General features: G+C 37.2%; 1 pseudogene; it reads right to left on the reverse strand.

The window, feature by feature from the left end:
• Nucleotides 1-1,170: 1,170 nt before the first annotated feature.
• LOC124993578 (hsp90 co-chaperone Cdc37-like 1) lies at nt 1,171-19,321 on the reverse strand (annotated as a pseudogene).
• Nucleotides 19,322-20,210: the final 889 nt, after the last annotated feature.

Genomic DNA, 20,210 nt, shown 5'->3' on the forward strand with positions numbered 1-20,210 from the left:
AATTGATTCTTAATTTTACTTCTTGCACTTTAGAGTGCTGCATACTGGAGTGTTGGACTTCATTTTCCTTTAGTAAATGCAGGGTTTCTGGTGTAGTACCTAGGTCTTTAATTCACTTTGAGTTTTGTGAAAGGTGAGAGATAGGGTTTAAATTTCATTCTGCTACTTGTGGATTTCCTGTTTTCCCAGCACCATTTGTTGAAGAGGTTATCTTTTCTCCAATGTTCATGGAGCCTTGGTCTAGCATGAGATAACTGTGCTCATGTGGGTTTGTCACTGTGTCTCATATTCCATTCTGCTGATCTTCATGCCTGTTTTGGTGCCAATACCATGTGTTATTTGTTACCATAGCTCTGTAGTATAATTGAAGATCTGGTATTGTCATGTGTCTTGCTTCACTTTTCTCTCTAAGGATTGCTTTGGCTATCCTGGGCCTCTTATTTCTCCATCTCTTTCTCTTTACACACCTTAAAATGCATTTGTTAAAGGCACCCATTTACCCGTTTAAAGAGTTTTCCATTGTCTAGGTGTTGCTGATTGCATCTCCATGTTATAATTTAACATATCCTCCATAATGTGGGTGAGTCTCATATATCAGTAGAAAGCATATTCTGAATGGAGAAGATAAATGAGATTTTTTTTGTGACTCACTGGCTTTATGCTGAGTACACATCAGCTTCTTCTGGGTCCTGGCCTGTCATTTTGGGACTGAATATACACTATTGACTCTCCTGGTTCCAACTTGCCAACTGCAAATCCTGGCACTTATCGGCCCTCATGATGACATGTAAAAATTCTATACAAATGCGCACACAACCACACATGTGGACATAATGTGTTGATTCTGTTTTCAGAAAATCCCTGATTAATGTAAGTTATTAGGTAAACTATTCTCTGATTTCGGGGCTTAGGAGATGGTCATATTTGGAAGGTCATTTTTTGACCTTTGAAAGGAAGAATAATATTTTTCTTTTGTGAATAAAATAATTTCTTAACATATTTTCAAATTTCACACTATTTCAGCCAACATAATTGAAAAAATATTCAGAAAGACACAAATTTTTGATATTTGAGTTATAAAAATGATAAATTTTAAAAAGCATTTTAAATTTGAAGGATGCAAAACCAATGAAAGCTAATCATAAAAATATACTAAATATACTTCCCTCTTTATTCTGAAAGAAGAGAAAACCCTTTCTGCTCAGCTTCTAGGTGAAAACACCATGAAATATTTAGCAGTTTCTTCACATACAAGGTGTGGACGGTCAGACAAAAAACTCTATCATCCCACTGACTCAAAATAACAAAATGTCTGCTTTTTTGTTCATATTTCTGAATAAATGGATTTGATTTATCTTCATCTTTTGTTTCTTTTATCTCAATTAATAAAACTCTTGTTTAAAGCATCCCTGCAAATGGCATCCACACTCCACAGGCACATCCTCTCCCTGTGTACTAAAGCCTCTTCTCTGTCTCCGTTCATTTTCTCCTTGCCTCAGTGCTGACAGTACATTTTGTTCTTTGGCATGTTCCTGATCTAAGGACTCATAGTTAGGCAGTGTTAAGCTATGGAGTTTGTGCTCAGCTTCTTCAGGATTTCATCTGTATGCCACATAGCTCGTCACTGTCTTGGTGCTTTTGGCAAGCCAACTCCAGCCCATGGCTGCGCAGCTGGGCACCACCGCCAGACAGCAGCTGGCGGTAGACAGTGGGGAGAAGCAGGGGACATGTCCAAGTCACTCTCCTCCTCAACCTAACCCTCTGCAAGAGAGAGGCTACAGGGTCTCGAGGACTGCTACGGTTTATTCTACGTGCAACTGGCCCCCGCCCTACAACCGCCACTGCCAATGGACTTGGCCTAATGGAACCTGCACCCCGAGCCAGCCGCCCAGCCTGCCCGGTCGTTGCCCAGCCGCCCGGGCCGTTACCCAGCGTCCCGCTCTGTTTGGGTCAACTTTGGTAAGTGCAGTTGAATCTCACTGTAGTTCTTAAAAATCAGCTTTTGTTTTCATGATTTTTTCTGTTTCTTTCTGTTTTGCTGCTCTTATCTCTTTTATTGCATCTTTTAAATCAGACGTGGTTTTCAATTTGTATTCCATAATCACTTATCTCCTGAATATACAGGATATTGAAAATACTTAAAATTATATTAATTTTGGAATACTGTGTTCACAATGCTTATGTCCACATATGTACACTTCTCTATCTCATTCTCTCACTGTCTCTGTTTTTCTCACACACAAACCTCCTTAAATAAGGTTTGATTTTTTTTTTCTTATTCAGTGTTAAATTTCCACAGATAATATAGACTTTTCCTCTATTTCTACTTGATTTTTTCAATTAAATCTCTTTTTCAAATGTAAACTTTTAGACTGAATGTGAAAAAATTAGACAAGATAATGGTGTTTGACTAATATGAATACTTGTATTTATCTATGAGAAGGGTGATTCACATTTCATTCCACTAAACTACTATATTATTCTGTAGTCAACAACACTGATTCATAATAAATAGGTGATAATATTATATTCATTATTATAAACTGACATTATAATGTACTTGTCAGGATTTTTATTAATTTATTTGCTTCTTGCGACTTTCCTATGAATTTTCTTTTCATCTTCTCACCTTTCCCATCTCAGGATATACTATTGGGATTGGATTCTCAAAATTAAGAACTGAATTTATAAAAATACATATAAATTTTTTTTTTGAAATAGTATTGATAAGACTACCTGTGAAGCAATTTCTAAGTTTATTTTGGTGCTTTATGCATTTATGTGATAAATTAGAAAAGAATATTTCATAGTTAATAAGAACAAGAAAATGGGAGAAGCAGTGACTAAAAAAAAAAAAAATGCTACTTTATGTGTCATGTTTTTCTGGAGTTTCTGAAGATTTATAGAGACAGAGTACAGATATCTCAGCTCCAGAGAATCAAGCCCAGAAAATGATTATTACTCTTTTTCTTCATCCAGGATGGAGGCGAATGAAATCCCTTCTCCTCTCTCATATCTGTTATTGTTCGCCATTGTATAATATTGTTTTTCCCATAAATGCATTTCAATAATGTCATAACATTCTTTTCTTTATTAGCAAATCTGTTCTATTATTCATTTTAAAAAACTATAACCCAAATTAGGAAGACTTGTTGAAATAGCTAAGGTATGATTTATTATACATTCACGTTATTTTTTAAACCCATTTTGCTTATCCTCTCATTGAGATGACAGAAAAGTGGAATGATTACATAAAATGCAGGAACTCTACCCCTGAAAGTCTTTCAAACTAACCTTCAATCATCATTTAAATTTGAAGATACATTTGGAATGTTTAGGTTTCAATTAGATATAGTCATATAAAATGTTAAATACCAATTTTTTAAAATTTATTTATTTTGTTTCATTGTAAACAAATGGGGTACAATTTGTTTCTCTGGTTGCACATGAAGTAGAGTCAGACCATTGGCATAATCATACATGTACATAGGGTAATGATGTTTGTCTCATTCTGATATTTTTCCTTCCCTCCAACCCTCCTACCCCTCTTTTTCCTCTATACAATCCATCCCTCCTCCATTCTTGCCTCCCTCCCATCCCCTGTTATGTATCATCATCCACTTATCAGAGAAATCATTTGTCCTTTGGTTTTTTTGAGATTTACTTATCTCACTTAGCATGATATTCTCCAACTTCATCCATTTGCCTGCAAATGCCATAATTTTATTCTTCTTTATGGCTGAGTAATGTTCCATTGTGTATATATACCACGGTTTCTTATCCATTCATCTATTGAAGGGCATCTAGGTGGTTCCACAATCTAGCTGTTGTGATTTGAGCAGCTATGAACATTGCAATAGAATGCATTTATATATTTTGATAAATCATATATAAATGGAGTGTGATTTCTAATTTTTCTGATTTTTACATATTATAGAATCACATTGGTCATGCAGTCATATATATATATATACATGAGGTAATAATGTCTACTATCTTTCCTAACCCCATACCACTTCTGTCCCTTCACTCCCCTCTACATTATATAAAGTAACTGTTTTTTTCATATCATACTCCCTTATTATGAATTATCATCCACTTATTGGAGAAAATATTCTGCCTTTGGTTTTTTATAGGTTTGGCTTATTTGGCTTAGAATGATATTCTCCAACTCCATCTATTTATCAGCAATGTCACAATTTCATTCTTCTCTAAAGCTGAGTAATATCCTATCATATATCACATTTTTTCAATCCATTCATCTGTCGAAGAGAACCTAGGTTGGTTCCATATTTTTGCTTTGGCGAGTTGAGGTACTATAAACATTGATGTGAAATTCATTTGGAAAAATAAAAGACTCAGACAAAGCAATCCTTAGCAAGAAGAGTGAAGCAGGAGGTATGAAAATACCAGATTTTATAGTACAGAACTAAAGTAACAAAAATGGCATGGTATTGGCACCAAAATAGACATGTACACAATAGAAGACACAGAGAAAAACTCACATAAATACAGCTATCTAATACTAGACAAAGGTGCCAAAAACATTCACTGGGTAAAAGATAGCCTATTCAACAAATGGTGCTGGGAAAAATGGAAAGCCACATGTAACACAATGAAATTAAACCTTTATCCAACTCAAAGTAGATCAAAGACTTAGGCACTAAAACAGAGACCCTGTGACTAGTAGAAGCAAAAAAGGCCTAAATCTTCACCATGTCAGCCTGGGACCTGCCTTCCTTAACAATATCCCTAAAATGCAAGATTTTAAATCAAGAATCATTATATAGGATGGAGTTCAAATAAATACTAATTTACCTGAGAAAAAATATTTCTGTTATTTGCCTCAAAATTATAGTTTTGAATTATTTGCTAAAAATTTTCATAAGGTATAGTGAGCATCAGCTATGCACTTTGAGACTGTCCTAAATAGAGTCAGTTACTGCCTTTTAATTACTATGTAACCTGTACAATCACAAAATTTATCTTTTAAGATTGAGAACAAATTACTGTTAACCGGAAAGCATGTTCAGGCAATAAAATTTCTGTTCTTCTAGAAAGACTAATATTTTTGAGTTTGTCATTGTTGTGAACTGAATGTTTATATACATCCCAAATCCATGTATTTAAATCTTAACTTCCAAAGTTGGTGGTATTATGCAAAAGGTCTTTAGGAGGTGTTAGGTTATGAGAGTGGAGCCCACATGAACAGTATTACTATACTTATAAGAGTAGGAAGAGCTTTCTTCCTCTCTGTTTGTTTGCAGCCATGAGAGGAAATAAACAAAATGGCAAACATCTGCACATCCACAAGGAATCTATCATCAGACATAGCTCTGCTGGAGCCTGGGGCTTGGACTTTCAGGCTCCAGAATTGTGAGAAATATATTTGTATCTAGTCTACACTGTTCTGTTCTAGCAGTCAAAACTGACGAAAATAGTTTTTACCAACTAATGGCAAATTAATGATCCCTAATTTCTTTTTATTCTTATATTTATTAATTAAAGATCAATATGTATCACGTGTCCATGTTTATAGCAGCCCAATTCACAAGAGCCAGCTTATGGAAACAGTGATGGTGTCTCTCAACAGGTGAACATGATAAAGAAAATTTGGTGTATATACACAATGAAATTTTATTCAGTCACAAAGGAGAAAAAATGATTCACTTGTAGGTAAATGAATGGAACTACATCATGGTAAGCAAGATAAGCTAAAATCAGAAAGCCAAGGTTCTTTTTCCCCCTCATATGGGGAAGCTAGAGAGATAAATTAAGAACAGAGGATTTCATGAAAATAGAAGGGAGACCACAAGGGTAGGAGAAAAGGGGGGTAAGGGAAAGAAACAGGGTAGGGAAAGGACATGTATTAGAGAATGAGATTACTTAAATTATATTAAATGCATGTATGAATATGCCATTACATAATGCACTATTTTATGTAATTATTATGTGGCAATAGTTTTTTTAAAAAGATCAATATATGTTAACTTTCTGTTAAAATTCTCCCCCTTCCTTCCCTCTTTTTTGTCCAACTTCCTGTCTGCTGTGTCTCTTCTTTTATTTCCTAAGGTAAAATATATTCATGAAATACAGGTAGTGTTCTTCCTGATATTTTATTTTATATTTAATGCTATTATTGGACTTTTCCATTCAACCTTCCTCAACATTTAGGAATAAATTTATAAAAGATTAATATATATATTGAATAATTATTTAAATTATTTAGGCATAAAATCAATGCCTTAAAATGCAATTGACTTTATTACCTTTATCTATTTTCTATTAATATACATTATCTGCTTGTCAAAAGTGAAGCATAGTTTGGTTAATTATATCAACAATCTTGAAAGATACATCCAGGAAAATATGAAAGAGTAGGAATGTTGGAATCCATTTAGTGTATGGTAGTATAAAAATTACTAGTAAAATGTTTTGCCTTTTATACTCATTTGCATTAATAATTTTCATTTGTTTCTTCTGTATCTGCTTAATTTACTCTTGTAAGTTCAAGGTACTAAATAACATCATCCACAAAGATCTAAAGTCAATTTGATAGAAATATAAATTTCAGTAGTAAGAATATCTTACTTCTTAATCACACTTAATTCTCGATACCCCATTTTAGCACACATTTTTATGAGATTAATGGTTTATTTCCCAAGTTGAGAAACTATATGCTGTATAATAGGATACCTACCAAAGGAAGAATTGACAACTCTTTAGCCAAAGATTACTCAATCCTGTGACATCTTTGACATGCATATGAGTGGCATGTCCATTCCAATTTTAAAAAGTCCTTCCAACTGGAATGGAAATATTGATTGAAATGGAGTAATACAGGAGCAGAAAACAGTGTTCTAAGAAAAATTGGGATGGTCCAAGTCAGGGTGATGACACTAAGGATATGAAGATGGAGATTTAATATTACAAGTGGTACCTTTGACTGGATTTACTGAAAGTTTTCCATTTGCTGTATGATAGGAATACAAGAATGACCTAAACTAGTCCCTAGATCTCTGGCTTGGCAATCCAACATGTGAATCAATTTGTAAAATAAGTACTTTATGAGGTGAATACATTTTTGGAATACCCACATTTATTTTTCAACCTTACAACGATTAACTCATAATAATTTATTAAGTACTTGCTGGAAGCACATTCAGTTTTCTAAATGGAGAATAAAACAAAATATGTTGCCCTTCTATGCATGATGCTCTCTTTTTAATAGCAGTAATAGAATGAATGTCACAAAAGCATAGAATAGATAATTAATTATAGTAAATGCTAATTTAAAACAGCAGATCAATCTTATGAAAGTTCAGTGCAAAAAAGTGGCTCTTTAGGGTAAAATATTATAAACTTATTATGTTAATGGCCAGATGATAAAAGTTTGAGGTTAAATGGCAGAATCTTTATTGTTAAGTGGGTATTTCTATGTCAGTTGAAAGTAAAAATATTACAAATTTTTATTGTTGAAATTGAAAAGCATAATTGTGTAAGTCATCATGGACTGTGATAACTATCCCCACCTACTGGGTGGTTTAAATAGTGCAAATGTATTTTCCCACAATTCTGGGAGATGGAAGTCTGAGAAGTAGGTACTGGAGGTTAATTTTCTCCTGGCACCTCTCCTTGGCTTACAGATGGCTGCTTTGTTACTGTGTCTTCAAATGACCTTTCCTCTGTCTGCAGATACACTTGGTGTCTCTTTCTGTTCTTATAAGGTCACCCATCCTAGTGAATTAGAACCCCACCCTATGATCTCATTAAGATTACCTCCTTAAGGGCCTCGTCTCCAAATACATTCACATTGGGGTTGTAGGACTTCAATAAATAAATTTGGGAGGAATATAAGTCAGTGCATAACAACACTATCACCCCCCAAGCAACAGGAATTGAATAAATATTTGCAATGCAGTTCTACTGATAAGAACAGAAGTACTTTTGAGAGGATTACAGTTATGCTTAGTTAGGATTCAAAGTTAGTTTTTTCTATATGAAGATCAATTGCAGAAGTTCATCTGTTAATAGTCATCTGTAACGAGATTTTGTGTTTCATCTTTAAAAATATCTTTTCTTACAGAAATGTTGTGCGTGTAACACTCAAAACACTAAATTATTACCATTCAGTGAGAATTGTAAGGCAGGCAGGCAGGCAGGTAGGCACAGGAAAAGAGTAGAGCATGGTGCTTCTCTCAAGCAATTTCCCTCCTGTCTCATTGCAAGCACCATTGAGTCTGCATGGTTAGAAGCATAAGCAGAATAATGAAAAGTGAATACATTATCAAATATAATTACATTCTTACAAGTTAAATTGATGCTCTGACTTCAAATATATCACAAGTATAAGTTAATGTAGGTAATATGCAATAAATTTGATTAGAGTTAGAATGTAAATTAATATAAAATACATTTTCTATTTAGATTCCAATGTGCCTCTATACATTGTTTCCGCTAAGCTATCATCCTAATGAATACACATGGTTTAATGAATTTCTAAGAGACCCTCTCTTCTTTTCTTTTTATACTATTCCCTTTCAATCTCATTCTTATAAAAAAAACTAACTTGATTTTATTCCTATTCCATTTAAAAAAAAAAAATTCATATGAGATAAATCTTTTGTCAGCAGTTATTTTTTTAAATCCTCCACAAACAGAAATTCAAATATATGTAAACCGTTGTCATAAGTACATTTCAGATTGGGATGATGAGGAAATGCAAAAAAAATAATGCAGCTATATAGTCCATGAACTAATCATTTAGCCTGGAGATTTATAAAAAGAAAATCCTTGAAGAAATAAAAGCACAGGAAACTTTCTACTTTAGGAAGAATACCCAATATAGTTAATTTTTGCTTTTAATAAAACATAATTGCATTGTACTACAAAAGTTTTGATGATTAATGACCAAAACATGTCAAATTAAAATAAAATAAACCAAACTCAAAGGACTTAAAATCAGCATATTACAGTTGATGCAGCCACATCAATATTTATAGAAACTCAATTCACAATAGCCAAGCTATAGAATCAACCTAGATATCTTTCAACAGATGAATGGAAGAAAATGGGGTATGTTTATACAATGGAATATTACTCAGCTACAAAGAATGAAATTATGGTATTTGTTAGTAAATGGATGAAGTGGAGAATATCTATATTAAATAAATTATGACATGCTTTAGTCTTCAGGTAAAAACTTCAGTGGCAAATTGGAAGACAGACTCACATCATTTTATGTTTGCTTATACCTTTTGTATCTCACACCTCCCTATTGCCCTTCTGCCCTACATCTGCACAGCTGATTAGAGAAAGCCTGTGTGATCCTTCCTTTAGCACCAGTGGGAAGTGCAAATCACACATGAAAACTCTGACCCAGCTCTGTTGACTTACAAAGAAGAAATAATAAAAATAACTTTTCCTTGCTTTCTCATTCTATCATTCGATATGTCTTTTAAACTGTTGTGCTCTTCCCAGAAAGCCTTATGATGTGAGTAACAAACCTTTTTATACCCTCTTGCTACGTGTGTTCCATCCAATGCAGACAAAAGTCAGAGACACATCCTGCCTCTGCAGGTAAACCTGTTTTTGAACTTTTTTCTGACATTGAGAAAGAGTATTACATCTCAACTGAAACAAGAAAATAATAAAGGTATTTCCAACACTAATAGATGGAACATAAAAATGATGTGAGTCTGTCTTCCAATTTGCCACTGAAGTTTTTGCCTGAAGACTAAAGCATGTCATAATTTATTTAATTGAATTTATAGTTTTTCAAGTAAATTGCTAAGTGGTTGATGAGGCCTGCAGATGAGGTCAAGGTAGGCAAGAGTTCCCTGTGTGCCTTGCTAAGAGCCCACTACTGTGTATTCTGACAATCAAAATGACTGCCTAGTTCACTACCTATGATATTTGGAACTCTGCATGCATGATTACAAAAGTTCTTTAGGACACTTCTGCCCTTTTCATTCCTCCAAATACTATTGATACTGAATTGGGTACACAATTTTTAACAAAAATGGATTTTTTGAGACAAGAGATTCCTAGAAATTTTTTAGGGCAAACAGGGCAACCTTGGTAGAAGTAGATGCTTTTTGCAAATGACTGACTAAATGGACAGAATAAAGAGAGAGGTAAAATTCTAAAACCATCAGCAGTGAACATTAGTCAATCACAGGCTGCCAACTAGTCCACTATGTCCATGGAAGGCAAGCACTGAGCTGTAACCAGCTGAACCCTTTCTGACCACACTTCACTTATTTCCTGTCTATAAATTCTCTCTGCCCACCCAGAAAATGATGGTCTCTAAACCTGTCCAAAGTTTTCTTTTATAAGAGATCATCTGCAGGAAAAAAAATATTTCTAGAAGAGGCACTATTTACAAAAAAAAAAAAAAGCTTGATTTTTGAGGATATACACATGGTTAACCTGATTTAAACATTACACAGTATACACATGTACTGATACCTCTCATTATCCTATTAATATATATAATTACTATGATTTTGGTCATTTGGATATATACTTACAAGTGGGATAACTGGGTCAAATGGAGATTCCATTTCTAGTTTTTTGAGAAATCTCAAAAATGCGTTGCAGAGTGATTGCTCCAATTTACATTCCTACCAGGATTGTATGTGTGTACACTTTTCCCTAATCCTCACCAACATCGATTATTAGTTGTATTCTGATTATTGCCATTGTGGTTGAAGTGAGGTGAAATATCAGTGTAGTTTTAATTTGCATTACTCTGATTTCTAGAGATGTTGAACATTTTTCATATATTTGTTGTCCATATTTCTTCTATTGAGAAGTGACTGTTTAGTTTTTTTGACCATTTGTTGATTGGTTTATTTGATTTTTTACAGTAAACTTTTCAGTTCTTTGTATATTCTGGAAATTAAAGCCTTAACTGAGCTGTGGGTGGCAAAGATTTTCTCACATTGTATAATTTCTCTCTTCACTGTCGTTTCCTTTGCTGTGGAGAGGTTTTTTAGTTTGAAATCATCCCACTAATTACTTCTTGATTATATCTTGCATTTTAGGAGTCTTGATGAGGAAGTTGGGTCCTAAGCAGGCATGTCGGCATTTTCTTTTAGTAGATGCTGGGTTTCTGGTCTAATACCTAGGTCTTTCATCCACTTTGAGATTGTGCAATGTGAGAGAGAGGGTTTAAATTTCATTCTGCTACATATAGGTTTCCAGTTTTCCCAGCACCATTTGTTGAAGAGGTTATCTTTTCTCTAATGTATGTTCGTGGAGCCTTGGTCTAGCATGAGATAACTGTGCTCATGTGGGTTTGTCACTGTGTCTCATATTCCATTCCACTGGTCTTCATGCTTGTTTTGGTGCCAATACCATGTGTTATTTGTTACCATAGCTCTGAGTATAATTGAAGATCTGGTATTGTCATGTGTCTTGCTTCACTTTTCTCACTAAGGATTGCTTTGGCTATCCTGGACCTCTTATTTCTCCATCTCTTTCTCTTTACACACCTTAAAATGCACTTGTTAAAGGTACCCATTTACCCATTTAAAGAGTTTTCCATTGTCTAGGTGTTGCTGATTGCATCTCCATGTTATAATTTAACATGTCCTCCATAATGTGTGTGAGTCTTCATTCTTCTCCTTGCCTCAGTGCTGACACTGCCTTTTGTGCTTTGGCATGTTTCTGATCTAAGGACTGGGATTCAGGCAGTGCTAGGCTGCCCAGTTTATGAACTTCCACAAGATTCCATTTGCACTCCACAGAGCTCCTCACTGTCTTTGTGCTTTTGGCAAGCCAACTCCATCTCATGGCTATGCAGCTGGGCACCACTGCCAGACAGCAGCAGGTGGTGGGCAGCGAGTAGAACCAGGGGACATGTACAAGTCACTCTCTTCTTCAGCCTCACCTTCTGCCCTAGGGAGGCTACAGGGTTCGATGGCACTCACAGTTTTTCCATGTGCAACTGGTCCCAGCCCTACAACTGCCACTACCAATGGACTTGGCGTAATGGAACCTGCACTCCAAACCAGTCATACAGCCTGCAGGGGACTTACCCAGTGTCCAACTCTGTTTGGTCATTTTCAGTAGGTGGAGTTGAATCTCACTGTAGTTGTTACAAATCAGCTTTTGTTTTCATGGTTTTCTCTCTCTCTCTCTTTTTTTTCCCCGTTTTCCTGTTCTTATCTCTTTTATTGCATTGTTTAAATCAGACTTGGTTTTCAACTTATATTTCATATTCATTTACCTCCTGAATATAGAGAAAATGAAAAATGCCTGAAATTATGTTAATTATGAAATAATGTGTTCACATTGCTTATGTCCACATATGTACACTTCTCTCTCTCATTCTCTCACTGTCTCTGTTTTTCTCTCACACACAAACCTCCTTAAATAAGGGTTAATGTTTTCTTATTCAGTATTTTACTTTCCACAGATAATATAGATTTTTATCTTCCTCTATTTCTATTTGACTTTTAAAATTGAAGCTTTTTCAAATGTAAGCATTTAGACTGACTGAGAAAAACTTTATACAAAATAATGGCATTCGACTAATATTATGAATATTTGTATTTACCTATGAGAAGTATGATTCACTCTTTCATTTCATTAAAATGCCTTTTATTCTTTAGTCCACAACACTGGTTCATGATAAATAGGTGATAATGTCATTTTCATTATTATAAACTGATATTATTATAATGCACTAGTCAGGATTTTTATTAATTTACTTCTTATGACTTTCCTATGAATTTAATTTTTATCTTCTCACCTTTCTAATCTCAGGATATACCCCTGAGAATTTTTTTCTCAATTAGATACTGAATTTTTAAAAATATATATAAAATATTTTTGAAATCATATTGGTAAGACTACCTGTGAAATAATTTCTAAGTATATTTTGGTGCTTTATGCATTTATGTGATAAATAATTTAGAAAAGAATACTTCATAGATAATATCAAGAAAGAAAATGGGAGAAGCAATGACTAAAAAAATCCATGCTGCTTTCTGTGTCATGTTTTTCTGGAGTTTCTGAAGATTTATAGAAACACTATACAGACATCTCAGCTCCAGAGAATCAAGCCCACAAAATAATTATTACTCTTTTTCTTCATCCAGGATGGAGAATGAAAACCCTTCTCTCTCATATCTGTTATTGTTCACCATTCTATAATATTGTTTTCCCCATAAATGCATTTCAATAATGTCATAATATTGTTTATTGGCAAATCTATTCTACTATCCATTAAAAAAATACAAATCTATAACCCAAGTTAGGAAGACTAGTTGAAATAACTAAGGTGTGTTTTAATATATATTCACATTATTTTTTAAACTCATTTTGCTTATCTTCTCATTTGAGATAACAGAAAAGTGGAATGATTATATAAAGTGCAGGGACCATACCTCTCAAAGTGTTTGAAACTGACTTTCAACAATCATTTAAATTTGAAGGTTCATCTGGAATGTTAAGGTTTGAATTAGATATATTCATGTAAAATATTAAATACCTACTTTTAAAAATTTTAAATATTTTCTAATTACTTGTACATGACAGTAGAAAACATTTATACATAATGATAAATTATACATAAATGTAGTGTGATTTTTCATTTTTCTGATTGTATATATTATAGAATTACATTGGTCATACAGTCATATTTTTACATGAGGTAATAATGTCTACTATCTTTCCTATCCCATACCACTTCCCCTCCCTTCACTCCCCTCTACCAAATATAAAGTTAACTCTATTTTTTCTATTTTTTCCTGTATACCCCCTTATTGTGAATTAGTACCTGCATATCAGGTAAAACATTCGACCTTTGGTTTTTTGGGTTTGGTTTATTTTGCTCAACATGACATCATCCAACTTCATCCATTTACCAGCAAATGCCACAATTTCATTATTCTTTAAAGCTGAGTAATAATCCATGGTGTATATGTATATTTGTGTGTGTGTGTGTGTGTGTGTGTATGCATATATATATGTACACATATATATAACATTTTCTCTATCAGTTCATCTATAGAAGATCACCTAGTTTGGTTCCATAGTTTAGCTATTGTGAGATGAGCTACTATAAACATTGATGTGAAGTCATGAATATAGTATGCTGATTTTAAGTTCTTTGCATATAAACTGAGCAATGGGATAATAGGGTCAAATGGTGGATCCATTCCAAGTTTTCTGAGAAATCACCATAATGCTTTCCACAATGGTTGCACCATTTTGCATTCCCACCAGCAATGTATGAGTGTTGGGAATCAAACTATCAAAAGAGGCGAAAGATCTCTAAAATGAAAACTACAGAATACTAAACAAATAAATGAAGAAATCTTAGAAGATGGAAATGATGATCCTGGATAGGCAGAATTAATATTGTCAAAATGACCACACTACCAAAAGCATTACACAAATTTAATGCAATTCCTATTAAAATCCCAATGACATTCTTCATAGAACTAGGAAAGACAATCATGAAATTCATCTGAAAAAAAAATAAGAGATACTGAATAGCCAAAGTAATCCTTAGAAAGAAAAGTGAAGCAGAAAGCATCACAATACCAGACCTCAAACTATACTCAACTATAGCAATAAAAGCAGCATGGTATTGGTACTAAAATAGACATGTAGACCAATTGGTAAGACTACCTGTAAGACACAGAGACAAACCCACATAAATACAGTTATCTTATACTAGACAAAGATGCCAAAATCATTCACTGGAGAAAAGAGAGCCTATTCAACAAATAGTGCTAGGAAAAATGAAAAGTCACATGTAACACAATGAAATCAAACCTTTGTCTCTCACCCTGCATGAAACTCAACTCAAAGTGGATCAAAGACCTTGCCACGACTAGAAGAAAAAGTAGGCCCAATCCTTACCTTCACTTATCAGCATAGAATCTGACTTCCTTAACAAGATGCTAAAGTGCAAGAAATTGATCAAGAATCAATAGACAGTATGGATTCTAAATAAATACCAATTTATCTCATAAAAAATATTGCATTTTTTAATCAAGAGTATAGTTTTGGATTATTTGCTAAAAACTTGAATAAGCTTTAGTGAGTATCAGCTATGCATTCTGTGCCTGTCCTAAATAGAGAGTAAGTTACAATTTCATTTACTGCTTTTCAGTACTATGCAACCTGCATGACCACAAAATTTATCATTCGTACCTCATATTTTTTGAGAACAAATTAATGTTAACCAGAAAGCATGTTCAGGTAATAAAATTAAAATTTCAATTCCTGCTTAACATGGATGAAACTAGAGAACATCCTGTTAAGCAAGATAAACTAGAATCAGAAAGTCAAGGTCCTTCTTTCCCTCCTATGGGGAAGGTAGAATGAAATTATAAAAATGGAGGATCTCATGAAAAGAGAAGGGAAACCACTAGGGTAGAGGAAGGAGAGTAAGGAGAGGAAACAGGGTAGGAAAAGGAGATGTATTAGAGAATGAAATTTCATCAATTGTATCACATGCATGTATGGATATGCCACTATATAATCCACTATTCTATATAATTATGCAGCAATAATTTTTTAAAAGATCAATATGTGTTATCTTTCTGTTAAAATTCTCTCCCTTCTCCCCCTCTTCTTTTTTCAACTTCCTGTCTGCTGTATCTATTCTTCAATCATAAGGTAAAATATATAATAAGAAATACTGAAGCAAGAGCAAAATGTTGAACCCATTCTGGAAACGAGGGAAACAGGGAAGTTGTTTAGTCTTCTACCTCCTTCCCAAACCTGGATCTTTCTCACAAGAAAAAGGGAGAAGTGCATACAGCCTAAGCAATGAGCACTCTCTGCTTCATTTAGAACTGGCCCTGGAAGAGTGATAAGAATCACCAAACTTCTCCCCATGCCAACTCCCCAGAGACTGTTGTCTTAGCTGCTTTAACTTATTTGGTTCTCACAAAATAGCCAAGAATGGTTGCTTTGTAAAGAGATGATGTTTTATTAGTTCAGAGTTCATGATATGGCAGCCCCTGCAACTGACATTTGATAAGGGTCATCACAACATGGTGAGTGGCATCATAGTGGGAGGACACACATGGGTTAGAAATGGAATGAACAGAAACATGGGGAGGGACAGATCTTGCTCTTTTTTATTACAACTCACATTCACAGGAACAAATGGGGACCCATGAGTACATTTTTCCCTTCTGAAGGCATTGTCCCCAGTGACCCTATTACCTCACCCTGGCCCCACCTCTTATGGTTTCTATCACCTGAGAACTGCCGCACTGAGGACTGAGCCTCCAGGCTACGAACCTATGGAGGATAAACCACATCCACATCACCACATGCTCCAGCAATGCTACCTTGAAAGAGCAGGATGTCCCAGTGTGCAACAAGAGTGCACGTGGGGGTGGAGGAGGGTGCTCTCAGAGGTCCCTGGAAGTAGCCAGAGTTCCCATGCCAGACCTCTGTGATGTTACAGTTCATACTTCTTTCCTTCCCTATTATTGTCATTGCACTCTGGGTGGCAACCTAACAAAACTAACAGTAGGTTCTCATTTCCATGAGAAACAGGCAGAGCCATGCCGCTCTCTCGGGATGCGATGCCCCCTGTCCGAACTCAAGTTGAAAATACTTGGATTAGACCAAGTCTTTTTGGGCCTCCATCATGGTGCTGCTCATGAATATCAGCGGAGCTTTCTTCCCTTACCCGTGAGTCTCCCATGGAAGTTCTCAGGCTTCTTACAAAGAGATAGAAGATAAAATAGACAATGATAGTGAAGAGGCAGGGAAGTAAGGACAGAGGGTCAGGAGGGAAAGAAGGATATATAGTTAGCAGCTCAGAGGTCTAGAGTGCCTGAGGTATCTAGGGAACTGCGGGTGGCTGGGAGTGCTGGTGACATTAGCTGGAGTCTCCATGGTGCGTCTCTAGCCTGGATATTTACCCCGGTCCTTAAGGTCTGTGAGTCTGACCTCAGGTGAGCCAGGCCTCGTGGGGAGCTCTGGGTTGGCCCAGACTAGAAGTGAGTCTGGCTCTGGTTTCAGATGCAGATGGCTGGTAGGCAATGGAGAGTGGGCCTTTGCCCTGGTCACCGGCCCACTCTTCCTCATGACCCTCTGGAGCCTGGTATCCCTGAACATCTCGGACCCGGGCATTATACATCGAGGTAAGTCCTCAGAAACCTGGGAGAAGGAGTGGTACCCCAAGGGCTGATGCCCGCAGGGGTGATTTCTAAAGTGTGAAGCCCACCTATGGGCTCAGGATCCCTGCCTCCATGTCATCATGACTGAGGCCCTGGCACTTCATTTCCCAAGCCACTGAGGTGTGGAAAAATTAAAATAAAAAACATCCTGGAGGACTTCGGTGGTTTTCGAAGGAAAGACTTGGCATGCTGGCAAACTACACAGTTCATTCTGCCTTCTTCACATTTCACACATAACATCAAGCACTGATCATTATTCCAAAGGGTGGAGCTCTGTAGAGGGCTCTGCTGGCAGGGACCCGTCTTCTCTTTGACTGCCAGCCCATCTAAGTTGGGAACTCTTCTGGAGGGAAACCCTCCTCTCTGTGACTGCCAGTCCATCTGAATGGTGAACTTGCTTTTCAGGGACTGGGATTTCCCACCTCTTCCCCACGCTTCTAGTTACTCATTGATGCTATGGGGATGCCCTGAGCAGCCCCATGATGGTCAGGCCTCCTGCCACTGCCCCAAATTCTTCTCATTCCAGGCTCCATTGAGCAGAATCCCAGGACAGCATACACAGCATGGATGTATGGGAGGCCATTTTCCATACCCTGGTGCCCCACATGCAGTTTTCACCACTCACCCCGGACCTTCCACTGTCCCTCTTGTAGTATCTGTGGGAGGTGAGTACTCCTCCCTGGTCACTCACAATCCTATCAAGGGGCACCTGGCCAGGACTGGGAACTTCACAGCATAAGTGGACCAGGGGTGGGTATGAGACTATCTTTCCAGACTGCTCAAAGTGATTCTTAGCCACTCTTGGTCACTTATGTGAGTTATTGCCTCTGTGTCTGCACCTGTCCTGAGAAGCTGGCTTTGTTTGCACAGGTGCTGCCATGAAAAGGGCATCACATCTTGTGAGTCTAATAGAGTCAGGGGGAGGAAAGGCAGCCCCTGTCCCATCCCGTGGATCACTGTTGTTAGATACCCAGACCCTAGGCCAGCTTCTGCCCTGTTCAAGAAATCTTTACCTATCTTCCTCTGGGTGTCCAAGTTGAAGGATTTCCTGGGATATGAGTGCATGTGTTTCCAAGTGCAGAAGTTTGGCTGGGCAAGGGAGTTCTTTACATCCTTAGCAGTATCTGAGAATATAAAGGCTCAGAGTTATTCTATATCCTGTTCAAAGCGACACCAGGCTGGTCTTTTCTCTAAGGAGAAGTGATATATTGAGCCATGGAGTCCTAACTATGCTCTAACCATGGAATTGCCAGGTAGGACCAAGAGCAGGCCACCTAGGAGGCCAGGTTGTGAGAGACCTGAGTCTTTGCAGGTGATGGAGGTCAGACCAGATAAACCTTCTGCTTCCCTAGGACTTTGACCACCACTGCATGTGGGTCAACAACTGTGTGGGTCCCTGTAACATCAGAATCTTCATGCTGCTGCTGGGGTCCCTTTGTTTATATCTTGCTGCCCTTCTGGTAACCTGTGTGGCCTTCCTTGTGTGCACCAGAGATCTGCCATTCTCCTGGGACTAAGTCATGGCTTATCCACACAGTGCCAAGGACCCACATTGGGAGAGCATGCTTGTGGGGAGGCAAGGGTGGACAGTCCAGGGGGAGGGTCAATGAGGACTGAGCTGATGTGGGTGGTGTCAGAGGGAAAAGCCCCATTGGGAGGACATGTCAAGGACACGATGAAGGGTTGTAGGGTCAGGGAGATAGGTGGGTAGGGTGGATTGTGGGTCTAAGAATCTAGCAGGGCCAGGCAAAGGGGTAATGGAAATAGAAAAGGGCCTGGCAGGAAGAAAGCATGGCTGAGTGAGTTTTCCCTTGCGTGTACTGAACTAAGAGTCCAGTCCATGGAGGAAGTGTAGGTGGGTGGGGCTCTATGAGTGTGGGGCCAGGGAGGTCAAAGTGGGCTAGAGGGGTGGGGCCATGGAGGAACTGTGGGTCTGCTTGGTTTCTTAACCCTTTCAAGGCTTCCTAGTGGCTCTACCCACCATCCGCGCCCTCTTTCCACTCATCCTGGGGCTGCTGTTGCAGGCCATGATGGTGAGCACTGCCAGGGGTCCCTGTGGGTTGCAGATAAGTGGTGCCCAGTATTTGTGCCACACAACCTGGCTGTGTGGAGGCATCTTGCATGTCCCAGATTTGGCACTTCTTTGAGTTCTCCATGGCCCTTGGCCTTCATGGTGCCTCATTAGTCCATCCAGACCCACCTCTTTAAATGCAGCTCAGTATGTCCTCCCCTTAAAGCTCCATGGTCTTTCTCCCTCCTGGGTGCATTATTTGGAGAACCTACCTTGTGCTAGGCAGTGTGCTATTTGACAGATGGTTTTAGTAAGTGCATCCCACATTGTGTGGATAAGCAACCTGCAATCAGAATAACATAGGGAGACACCCAGAACACTCCTAGAAGGGGTCAGTCTGAGTGGTGCAGCAGACTGGAAGAAACAGTTTGGTGAGGTCTTCACTGTAGAGTAGGACAGGGCCCTCTACATGTCCTAGATGTGATTTGGAGAAGCAGAGGACAGGAGGGCATTGGCTATGAGAGGAACCCCCGTGTAAAAGTGCAAAAGGGTAAGACATGAAATCCAGAAAGTAGGATGTGAATGGATGGATGAGGATAAGGATCTAATTCAAGCACAAAGAGGCAAGGGCTATGAAATTGATACCAAGTGTCGGGGGTCAATATTTAAAAGGCTCAGGATTTCAAACATGGAATTTAGTTTGGATGAAGTTAAACCTGGGAGCATGGTAGGATTTTTTTTTTTTTTTCAAAGTCGTTTGCTGAAAATTTACACACAGTAAAATTCACCATTTAATCTACAGTTAGGGATTTTGACAAATGGATAAATCCTGTACTTGCCACCATGATTCGAGTTGGACCAATTGCATTGCCCCAGAAAATTATTTCTTTATCTTTTGTTGTCAATTTCTTTTCCTGCATTCATCTAATTTTTCTTTGCCTTTTCAGTCTGGCTTCATTCATTTAGCACAATGCATTTGAGATTTACCCATATTTTGCTCATATTTGTAGTTTCTTTCTTTGTTTTTTTTTTTG

The sequence above is a fragment of the Sciurus carolinensis genome, chromosome 9, assembly GCF_902686445.1.
Source record: "Sciurus carolinensis chromosome 9, mSciCar1.2, whole genome shotgun sequence".
Classification (NCBI taxonomy): domain Eukaryota; kingdom Metazoa; phylum Chordata; class Mammalia; order Rodentia; family Sciuridae; genus Sciurus; species Sciurus carolinensis.